This window comes from Epinephelus moara, chromosome 10, assembly GCF_006386435.1.
Source record: "Epinephelus moara isolate mb chromosome 10, YSFRI_EMoa_1.0, whole genome shotgun sequence".
NCBI lineage: Eukaryota > Metazoa > Chordata > Actinopteri > Perciformes > Serranidae > Epinephelus > Epinephelus moara.
In genome coordinates, this window is record NC_065515.1 from 4,469,267 (window position 1) to 4,477,672 (window position 8,406).

Below are 8,406 nucleotides of genomic sequence, written 5' to 3' on the forward strand. Positions count from 1 at the left end.
TGAGGGATGAAGGGTTAAGAGTCAAATTGATGAGGGATGAAGGGTTGAGGGTCAAAAGGATGAAGGGATGAAGGATGAAGGGTTGAGGGTCGAATAGATGAGGGATGAAGGGTTGAGGGCTGAGGGATGAAGAGTTGAGGGATGAGGGATGAAGGGTTGAGGGTCGAATGGATGAGGGATGGAGAGATGAGGGATGAGGGATGAAGGGTAGCTGGCGAGCACAGTGATAAACATGTTGAGTCAGAGGCAGGAACACAGGAGGGATCCCGGGAGTGAGGCTGAGTGGGGGAGTTGTCTCTTCGTGAGCTCGGCTTCGGATAGAGCCCCAACTGGTTCCTGTATGCAGAAAGGAGCAGAGAAAAAGATGTAAGAGGCAAGATGGGATTGGGTGGGTGAGAAATGTGTCGAAGGGAAAGAGAATGCATCAGGTGTGCTTAAATACTGTTGGGCGGAAATGGGATGTGTTCGAGGCGTGGTCTTTGTTCCTGAACCTAGTTATAAAACTACATTTAACGGCATCCGGCAGCATCAGAGGGAAATGCAGTGGGACAAGAATGAAAATAACGCGGTGAAAGTCTGAGTGGTGCAGGCGGAAGTGGTGATGGATGTGTCCATCAAACACTGACTTTCACCCAGGAGAACAGTATTTGTGTCCTGTAAGATTATAAAGCCAAATCCTTTTCTTTTTTCCAAAACCCAACCACATGTGTTTGTTGTTAATTGTTGTAAATTTCCTGTGAAAATGGAAATGTATTTTGAAAGAAGGCAGAACTTGACACGGTGTCCCAGAACGTCAACAACCAACTCACCCGTGATACTTTACACGTCGTATCTGGATGTGGAAAGTCCATGATCAAACGTCGATATGTGACGAGGTTGGAGTGAGAATGTGTTGGAGAAGGTGGCAATGCAGTAACAGAATCTTGATTCATATTTGATCAGCGCTGCCTAGTTTGAGTGCTGTTTATGTGCAGTGATTGACATGATTAGAGACGCCTTGGCTCTGATTCATTATTTTCTGTAGCAAATGCCAGTAGAAGCACAAGGAGCTGGAGGAAGAACCAGATTTTTATCACAGATTCTCCGTCTCATGTAGGTCTGTGAAGATGTAGTAAAAGTTTCAGCAAATATGACAAAAAGTTATTTTATAAAAGTTACCAACTGGAGCTTTCAACACTCTTCCTGAGGAAATCCCCACAGGTGAGCAGCACCATGGTGTATCTCCAGATCTGCTCCCCCCCAGAGCTTCATGTGCTCCTCCACGGTCTTCCTCTGCTCCACAGAGAAAGCTGAGTCTATGGGAATAACGAGGAGAAAAACATTTAGTTTGGATCACACTTGGATCCGCTGAGTTTAAATCATCTGTGGGATCTCAGTGTGGGAGAGGGAGGTGCTCCATCCTGGATCATCGACCACGACCGCTCCCTGTCTCGCTTCAGACCGAGCTGCTCTGGTTCAGCCACACCCACAACTTTCCTTTCTTAGCATGTTGTTGCCGGAGGAGCCCATCTCCCACCAACCTGGATGAGTCTGACCCCTGACAGGCTGAAGGAAAACTTCTGAATCAGATGTGAGGAAACAGAGGACGACAGTTTTACCAAAATGTCATGTTTCCAATAATTTTGTGAAGCAGCTTCCTTGACTTGATGCTAATGTACTTTGTTCTGATCAAACTGGTTTAGAAACTTTTATTAAAGTGCATCAGCAGATTTCCTCACACTGAGCAGGAGAACACAAAGCAATGATGAGAAAATCACCAAAACTATAATGACAAGGTTATCACAGCAGGTGCTCCTGCTGCTTTAGATAACTGACAGAAGAGGAGTGCTTTGGTAAACTTGTGCTTGTGTTGTTCCTCAGGGACTTTGTGGCACAGTTATTTTTGACTTTGTGTTTTTTTTCATCCCTCTCATTTGAGAGATGGAGTCTGAAGAATAACACAAAGGTGAAACAAAACATTTTTAGAATGACCCAAAACCAAAACAAATTATTTTGAGGGAGAATGAAAAGAAGAGCTACATGTAAAAATATCAACAAAATCAGCTGAGAATGACTCATCACGTCCCTTTGTCAGTTGTGCTGTGATTAGTGATATAAAAAAAATATGCACTAATACGGAAAATGCTAGTGACGAGACAAAACAGAAAGACTTGTATTACGTAATGCAGTCCAACACAATGACCAAACGCAGCATTTATGTTGTTGTGGCTCTTAACTGTTAGCGTTACTGTATGTTCAGTGGTGTCATATTGAACTGTATTATAATGAAAGGAGTTTATTATATTTTGTCCTCTTTGTTTGTGTATAGGTAGATATATACAGAGCATATATGTAAGACTACAAACACCTAATTACAACACCACTGCAGCCTCAGATCTCACTATAGAGCCAAGTCACAAACAACAATTCAAAATTTTGCATTTCACAAAAGCTGAATTTGTACATTGGAGGGCATATCAATGTTAGCAGGTTTCTAATGACTCAGTGGATGTGTCCGAAATCATTCACTACTCCCTACTCACTACTCCCTACTCACTATATAGGGAATTGCCTGTATAGAGGACTATATAGTGAGCTCATTAAAACACTTTCGGACACTACTCCGTCGCATAGTTAAGTACGTCATTACTGTCATTACTGTCATTACTGTCGCACAATTAAAAACGAGCCAGAGCGACGTCGTCTGGTGGGTTTTTGAAATAAATAATACATTTATTTGTGTGATAAATACATAATACTGAGCATATTTTCCCACATGAATAAATACAAAAATAAATACACTTTCAGTTCTTTTAAATCAAGACTGAACACCTTTTCTCCTTGCCGTTGCCTTTTATTATATCATATTAGAGGCTTTTGATTAATTCCTCGCACTGCACTGTAAGCTTTGTTCTATTTAACTTTTTAATTGTACTTGTATCTCCATTTATAATAACGTTTTTTCCTCCGTAAATCCACTCCCAACTGCCGTTTTATCACCTTCATAAATGTCTTGCGCTCGCCATAAAAAACAAACTGCCAAACAAACTGCCAAAACCGGTATACTTACTTTCTTTCCTGTCCTTTTCGGTCCTTTTACAAACAAGAAAACGTGGAAATGCCAGCAAATGACACCGTAGTTTTGTTCCTTCTTACAATTATCAAAATAATTTTGATAAGAAGAAAACACATTACCAGAGAGAGAAGGCTGAGACGTGCTGCTCTTGCTAGACTAGCAAGACGTCGTAGAATCGTAAGTGAAAAGATTATGCTAGGCCTGTACATTTATATTTAAAATAGATACACAAACCATCATTTCTGAATTGTCAATGTAAACTTTCAGTGTCAGACCAGTGGCCAAATGACACCTCCTCCTGGGGAAAATTAAACATGACAATTTTGTTTTTCACATCACATACAGCAGTGGTGTCTGCCGCCACCGCAATGCATCATGGTACATATTGCTTGGTTAGTGACCATCGGTTGTACACTACTTTTCGCACTGCATTGTGGGATACTATGAGTTCACTATATAGGGTATATTAATTTACACTAAACATTCGGACAGCACTACAAAATGGCGAACACACTATTTAGTGCACTATTTAGTGAGTAGGGAGTGATTTCGGACACAGCCAGTGTTTACCCAACTGTTGGGGTGGAGTTTCAACCCTCAAGGAAGGTGACTAATTGATGACTCAATGGTAATCAACGTTTAAAGTATCTCTATTGTCCCTCACAGGCAGTGGCGGTGTGCGGCCCTAGCACATTTGGCGCCCCGCTCACCAAAAGCTACATTTTACAAGATTACATTGAACACATCATGAGAATGTTGTAATTTACCTTCACCCAATAATCATTTTTACGGAATAGAGTTTGACAAGTCGGCCAATGGCTGCTTAGACGTAACGATAACTAGCTCTGCTCCGACTGATTTAAAACACTCATGTCATCATTTCATACCGATTTTTGTGGGGGTTTTTTATATTTTCTTTGTCTCCACATCCACTCCTCTCAGTAGTGTAGTGGTAGTTGAGTGGGCACCAGAGACCTTTTGTTGTTTTTACATGATAATGATACAGGAGTCCATGTGGCGTTGGATGGCTCGCCAATTTCCCTCAGAGAGCAGGTAAAGTGTGACGAGCTGCAGGGTGCCTTTGCTACATAGTTATGTTGTTGCTGGCCTTTTTCAGTGATCTGATTGGTCAGCGGTCAGGATGTTGACAGGCTGTGATCCGACACTCTGAAGTTAAACTGCTCTGGAGCAGGTTAGCTGTTCAACATCAGTAACCATGGTGATTTATCCCAGTAAAAAGAGAACCAGCTTCATAGTACTGAAAACCCAGAGTTAACCCTCAAGTTACCTTGCTAAATCCGGCTTCACAGTACAGGCCTCAGGTCTAGATGTTGAACTGAGTCATTGCAGCTAAGAAAGTGGAAGCTTTGAGTTACTGCATCTCGAAGAGGGTGAAACTATGCAGCCACACTTGACTTCATCTTGATTAACTCACCAAGATCGTTTTTTTATTTTTACTTTTCTTCTCTTTTCACAGCCTCGAAAGTATCAACTGAACACGCCCGAGGGCTCTGCAGAGGTCACTGAATAAAGTCAGTCCTCAGGAAAAAAAAACATTTAAAGAAGACAAGTATACAGGCACAGTTTCTAGCCTGTCCGCACAGTCTGACTGTACACAGTGAGACAACAAAGCAAAGCAAACTCTATGGCAGCCTAACAATGTGGCCTAACAGTTTTGTTTTTGCTTTCAGAATCTTTACGGAAAGTCTTTTTTTGGACCAAGTTTGAAGGTGAGATAGAAAAAGTAATAGCTGCATTAATGAACAGAGAGCTGAGCCAAGAGCAAGTCCAATCAAAGTAACCTTTGCTCCTGTATTTCTTTGCAGCAGAGTTCAAGCTCACGTCAACACTACCATTCCTAAAGCGAGTCAATTTTTCATAAGATTGAACCGAGCAAGTTTCTTTAGTGATGTTTTTGCAGAGGGCAGCAGATTTTCCTTCAGCGTGTCTTGTTACGCTGAAGGACTGCTGTATTAATTTTAATCTCTGTCCTAACCAGAGCCCTGTCACCTCTCTGTGCCAGAGCATATCTTTGGGAACTGAGACAAAAATTTCTCCTTAAACCCTTAAGACATTTTCCTACATGATTTTGGCAGAGTGACTGTGTCTGCAGTGCATGCATAATTTAGATGACACTGGATGATCTTGTGTTCGTTCTTTGTTGCCCGTACTTTTTGAGTTATACTGCCCATTATAATGGTCCCTCTAGTGAAGTCCTCACAGATAGAGAAATGTGCTCACTGACACATCCAGGATTTACAGCATTATGAGATTTGTTTTTGTCTCACATTTGCTGCTCACCACAATGTAAACCCTCCAAACCCTCCAAGCAATAAAAACTCGAAATAAAATGCTTGGTAGCTCTTTGGAATGAATTAAATCAAAACCAAAGATACATTGCATGTGGTATGTATTTATTTTACAGTAATTTAATTTATTTGAAAGACATAAAATATAGTATATTCAAAGATGAGTCATGCAGTGCATCATACCGTTATAATTATCCTGACAGATACATAATGGTTATGGGTCTCTGTAACAAATGGCATCATTTAAATCCAGAGCCTAAATTAGCATCCGGTGGATTGAGAAATTATTCATCTTCCTTTTAGTCTTTCAATAGACTATTATGTGCATGCAGAATATGTGCAGAGTTGATGTTTGATGTCTTGCCTCTGACTTCATTACTCCCCAAAAAGGATGCTCCAAGATCAGCACAGACTGCAGTGACTGGGGAGTGACTGTGGGAGAGTTATGAGACAAGGGGCTCCTGGGCAAAGACATATCCTTTACAAGACCCCTTCTACATAGGAGCATGACCCCCAGACTGAAAGATACACAAAAAGACTACAAACAAATCGCAAGCCAATTTCCTTTTGTTTTTGTTGTGATTTTGTGTCTCTGTACTTGGTTGTGATTTTGTTTTGTGTCATTTTGTAGTTGCTTTACATCTCTTAAGCAGCTACAGAACAGTTCAACTGAGTATATCATAAGCATCAGACAACAAAACAAAGCAAACAAGAATAATTACAGTCGTGAAAAGGAACATAAAGGAGGAACTTACAATTAAAAACAAGATAAGAAAAAGAAAACAACAAATATGCTGACTCTGTAAACATATTGGAAAATACCATGGCGGCTAATCTAAAAATGTAATACATTCACATACAATAGATCTTCATCTAAAAAGAATCAACTTATAAAAGCGGCTTGCGTGATTTTAAAATTATTTATCCATGCTGAATATTCAGGCCTTGCTTTTATCAGAAAATATAATGAAGCTTGTCTTTTTAAGGCTAAATTTGTTCAACTGAAACCATTTAAAAAATTTGTACCAATTCTGTGTCAGCATTTTGTAATTGGTAATTGTGTGAAGCTTTTGTAAAGATTTGTATCATCTACAAACAGAGTGATCTTTACAAACAACAGACAGGCCATTGACATAAATTTTAAAAAAAAAACGAGCAGTGGGCCAAGAACGGAGCCTTGCAGAACCCCTCGAAGAAGCTTGGGCTGTGTTGACGTGTGACTTCAAAAACTACAAATTGTTCTTGAACCAGGGCAGGAATTTCACGAGGGCCACGAGGGCCATGGCTCTCGTGGCCTCCCAATTTGGCCCTGTGCCCTTGAAAAAAATATCTGCCCCGCCCGCACTGCCCCAGGTGATTTTGCGGTTTTCTCCTCTGCCCCTTTCTTGTCTATTGAGAAAAAAAATAATGCAATGACAGTCTGGATTCTTATTGGGCAACATCAAATGAGACGATGCGTACATCACCAGTGGTGGGTTTGATTCGAGCCTGGCATGAACCGCTCAGATGGGCTGTAACGACAGTTTGACACCAATCTATCACTGGCCAACCAGGAGACTTCATCAAACGCCCGGGCAGGGATCGGTACCGAGACCCCATATTAAACAATCCAAGGCAAGTTTAATCAACACCGTAATAATAGTAAGCTCCGCTATTATCTGCGTTACTTTTTAAAGTTTCGGTTTCATCATCATTCTGCAACCTCTCTCCTGCTCTCTGTATGTCACCCCTCACAGCGCGCGTGCACACACAGACACACAAACTCAACAGCAGAGAGGCCGCAGTGCAGATGAAGGGAATATAACTTCAAGATTACTCTAGTTAATGACAACTACTGTTACTGTGAGTAGCCTAAGTGCAATAAAACCTCTGCCAGCCAAGCCAATACTTCGCTCTGTCCGCAGTCTCTCATTCACCGCTATTATGATTTATGATCGCAGTCGACACAGGTACATCGCGCTCGCAGTGCTAACAGCACACTGTTAAAAACAAACTAAATGAAAGCTGTCTGTATGTAGTCTAACACTTTATCTGAAGATGCACCTGAGGCAGCGACCTGCAGACAGTGAGTGTCCTCAGTAGAGGGGGGACAGAGAGCTGGATGAATGACTGATACTGATGTTTGTCTTCATGCTGAGATAACGTGGCTTTCTTCACTCAGTGTTGTGATGTCAGGAGGAATATTTATGTTCCAGTGAGATATTATTGGGTTTTAAATAGTGAATCTGTTGTTGTAAACATGACTGTTGCTGCCATGGACTGTATACAACTATATCCTGTGTAACTGACCTATAAGGAAAGCATCAGGAGGTGAGGTGTGTGCATGTGTGTGTGCATGTGTGGAGGAGAGGAGAGAGGGAGATGCTGGTAGGGAGATAGAGTGTGTTGTTAGATACTGTTAATGTCACTTATTATGCTTCTGTGCATTGACAGCTCTTTTTAGTCTGTTTCTGCATCATGTTGAGGAGGGCCATGCCTGTGTATATAAATATATATATATGTATGCAAAAAAAGAAAGTGGATCAGTTGCTCGCTGCTAAAAATGTGGCCCATCAACATTATCTGGTTTTGAAATGCGGCACAGTTGAAATAGTAATTGAATAGCCCTGCTGTAGTTTGTTTGTTTGTTAGCTGTCTAACAACACATCAAAAATAATTGTAAGCCAGTCTTGTTCAGTGAATCAGTGTATCATGTACACTCAAAAAATATTTAGGCCTAATATTTAAGATTGTTTGCTTATAAATACATTAACCTGGTTGTTCTATATTTAAAGCACATTGGGTTTATTAGTGCTTTTAAATAAATCACATTATTACTTATTATACTCATTATTATTACTTGAGCTTGTTTTATTTATTCATTTCACAGATAGTTATATATCCTTAGTCCTTAAATTAAAGGGGCAATAAGCGAAATTCATCATTTCTAGATTGAAGGAATTAAAAAATTGCTATGTGAAGAACTAGAGGTGTAATTTCATCTGGAGTATAGCATGACCTCACACACCCTCTCTCTGTGTTGATCTCCAGCCCATTGTTTAC

General features: G+C 40.6%; 1 pseudogene; it reads right to left on the bottom strand.

The window, feature by feature from the left end:
- LOC126396876 (uncharacterized) overlaps positions 1-8,406 on the bottom strand; it is a 21,022-nt pseudogene that overhangs the window by 4,655 nt on the left and 7,961 nt on the right.